General features: G+C 37.7%; 1 long non-coding RNA gene across 1 annotated transcript; it reads right to left on the bottom strand.

The window, feature by feature from the left end:
• Positions 1–2,486: 2,486 nt before the first annotated feature.
• On the bottom strand, positions 2,487–3,342 carry LOC131671699 (uncharacterized). The gene is made up of 2 exons (XR_009302560.1): positions 3,203–3,342; positions 2,487–2,685 (listed from the first exon to the last, which is right to left on the bottom strand). It is a non-coding gene; the product is annotated as an uncharacterized LOC131671699 (long non-coding RNA).
• Positions 3,343–3,643: the final 301 nt, after the last annotated feature.

Genomic DNA, 3,643 nt, shown 5'->3' with positions numbered 1-3,643 from the left:
AACAACCCCGACTGACCCAGACTCCGAATCGATCTCGCTCTCGCTCTTCTGTGAAAGTGGAGGGGGGAGAGGGTGACGGCCGGGCACTGCCACCGCGTAACCTCAAAAATCCGCCCACGTCATCGTGTACGCTTCCTCCCCCCACCGCCCCCCGCCCCGCCGGTCTATATGTGTCGAGATATGCGCTTCTTTACGTATGAATGCACATTTGCGAGATTTATATTGTTAGCTAGACGCGCGTCCGGCTTGCTTTTTCTATTTTTAATGAACTGCTCCACTTGTCGCGCTCGAACGAGCTACGACATTCCGTGCGCACAGAGTAAACACATGCGCGCACATCGATTGCTCGTTCTTACCGTTTTTCCTTGTTGCTGGTCGAGCGTGCTCCACTGTGTTGCATTTCGAGGACGCGCAATCCCGTGCAGTGCGGTCTCCGGCTCCGCCGCCAACTTTGCTCATATTCCAGCTTCTGTAATAGGCCGAAGGGTCGAAGGGTCGCGCGCGTGCAGAACAAACGACGAAGGATATAGATGCTCGCTTTACTACTGTTCGCTGGATAAGCTACAATGCCCAAGAAAGGGAACACTTTCGTGAATTCATTTCGCGCAAGCCGCCCCGATGAAGTACGCGCTTATATCATCTCGTCCAACGCCGAGTCGAATTCAAAAGAAAGAAGAGGAAAGAAATAAAACAATAAAAACGTCGAACGGGAAAGCTGCTTGGCATTCGATGCCAAACAGGGACAGCCTGTTTACTCGGAGCGAGCACGAATCGGGTGCTTATTTACGACTCTTACCCGTCGCCTTCGACCTTTTTCTTGCATTTAATAGAAAAATCAAGAGAGCGAGGGAGAACTTACGTTCGCGTGTGCAGTTTAAGTGATGGAGTCGTGGGGGTAACGGCCGGGCAGTGCCACTCTGTAACCTCAAAATCCAAGCGTCGCTCTCCATCCCACTCGGCTTACATACGTATACCTATATATATACCGTGCAGTTCGGGAGGGAGAAACGAAAGTTATGGAAATTTTATGGGATTTTTCGATGGTTTCAGGCAGAAGTAATTACAGCCTACAGAGTAAGTTAATGATTGAATTATTGGCGGTTATAAAACATTAAAATTAGTAAAACGCTCATGTAAATAGAGTTGAAAGTTACCCTTTATCGATCATATGCTACGAATATTGGGTTTTACTGATTCTGAAATTGAAACATGATAGGATTATTTATCGCATTTTTGACAAGCTTTCTACGTAAGACTCAATATTGAAGCAAACTTCAACGATCAATTATTTGAATTTCAATATTGAATGTCATAAAATTACTGAATAATGTGAGCATTTTATCCGAATTGAACAGCATCGATTCACTTCTAAGATTAAACGGTCGAATAGCGTTAAATATTTCGATACCGAAAAAAGCAGGCAATTCAGCGCGCTTTCATGCCAGGTATGTCGCTGAAAATGGGCAATCCATTAGAATGAAAACCGATTTTCATTTTGACAGGTTTATTTGCACACTTGAAGCCCGTGTGGGAAGCGCGTGGATATGGCGAAAGTGGATGCTGACGCAGCACATTTTATACGCTGCCGATGCAAAAGAGTTCCGAGAGAGAGAGAGAGAGAGAGAGAGAAGGATGGTATTAGAGATAAATTTATACGTTTGTAGATTCGTCGTCGTCGAGGTTTCCATTGCAACGCGCGGCTTTGGCGCTTTGTTACTCGCTATTGAGCTGGGCAGCATTGATTTTCGATAACATGCACACTTAGCCGCAGTAATAAACTGACTGCCAAGACGTACCGCGGCACAAATAGACTTTGAAACACATATGTACGTGCGTTGCTGCTTTGTTCTAGATTGCCTCTACTGTGCGTCAATGGATGTTGCGTTATTATTCTCAGTCGAGAAATTCAATATCAAGGTGCTCGGTACTGATTTTATACATCGCTCGCAGTATCGTGCGACGGCCTATAGAACTATTAGATTTATTGACTTTTTTTAATAATTCATGCTCAAGTGATTGACTCTTCCATTGTTGGTTACACGTCTGGTATTAGGGAAAAGTACATCATTGTGATATTTGATTACTAAAATGCATCAATTACATCAAGCCTAGCAAAATTTGTTTTATAAAACCGTTATTTTCTTGAAAATTTATCGAAAGTGAGATGAAAATGTTGAATTAATATCGTATACAAATACGTAATTCTTAATATTAAACGTGAAACAAAGATAATTTATTATAGTAAATTGATAGATAACATTATGACAAATAATTGATAGCCAACAAGGTAATGTTCTTAAATTTAAACGTTTAATATGACGTCATCCATAAGAAATACATTGTCATCAATCTTAAACACTTCTAAACGTTTAAATTTAGTGACAATGTATTTATTATGGGTGACGTCACATTTGCACATGTAAAACGTTTAAATTTAAGCACATAGGATTTTGAGGTTTTACCGTGAAACCATGAAATAAATGACATTTTAATGTGATGCTATTTTATTACGTGTTTCGTTACTCAGACATTTTGTGTTTGTCATTGGAAATCTTTATTTCTACCCTGTGTGAGCTATTCGTTTCCACTGACACATGCAATCGTTACCACTACAGAAACCGCTGCGGTATCCATTTGCCGGGCAAAGTTTGTCATTGCAATATGTTTCATCGCAACCTGCTTGACCTGCAAACAAAAATTCATAAATTTTAACTGAATCAACTTTGATTTCTTTCGAAGACAAATAATAATTAACTCGTAGGTTTTTTAAGAATTCTAAAATCTGTTGTACATTTTCTATTGCGTATAATGAGTTCAATACCGTAAACTATTGTAATAAAAAACCAAAGATGATATAATACTTGATAAAAGTATTGTACCGGATTTGTGTGCGAAAAAACTATGATTTTTTCACCATACTTAAATCTATTCACACTACTTTTAACATTCTGAATAAAAAACAAACTTCTACTCTATTTCTTCTTTTTTCATGAACCCATCAAGTATTCAAGTGCATTCCAAATCCAAAATAATTATAAATTCAATCAACCTTTCAGAATGTTTTGTGAATATATTAACAAAGTAATGGATTTATTTTTGTTACTTCATAAAGTTAATTTTCTTACATACTTACTAGTATACCGAAAAGAAAAAAAAGAACCAAGTTTATTTTTTCAAATTGTTCAATTTTAACAAAGCTTACTTTCTACGATCATCAATACTACGATGAGTAAAACGAGAAAATAGATCTTCATTATGAAGACTCGGCTGCCAGTTTAGTTTACAGTAGAATAGGTAATGATGAACTGAAGCTCAGGAAAGTGAATCGGTCTTGTATATTCTTGTCAGAACATAATTAAAAAAATGGGGAACAATTATTATAATTTCTGTATTTTCTTTTGCATCAAGAAAATGTTTTGTTATCGAAAAAACACGCGATAATTCTAATAATTTACACCGCAATAATTAGATGATTTCAATATAATAAGAACATACGAGGTTTTATTAGTAAAAATTAATTGTAAATCATGAAAGGAAATAATATGTAAGCTACCTAAGTGCTTCCATTCCACGAGGACACCGAACAAATTTTAGTTCAATTCATACAGATGGTATTGAAAGTAGTATTTGTAATAAATTTACT

This window comes from Phymastichus coffea, unplaced genomic scaffold (assembly GCF_024137745.1).
Source record: "Phymastichus coffea isolate CEN01 unplaced genomic scaffold, Cenicafe_Pcof_1.1 PCOF00133, whole genome shotgun sequence".
NCBI lineage: Eukaryota > Metazoa > Arthropoda > Insecta > Hymenoptera > Eulophidae > Phymastichus > Phymastichus coffea.
The sequence above is the reverse complement of the archived record's forward strand: the minus strand, read 5'-3'. Positions and strand labels throughout refer to the sequence as shown.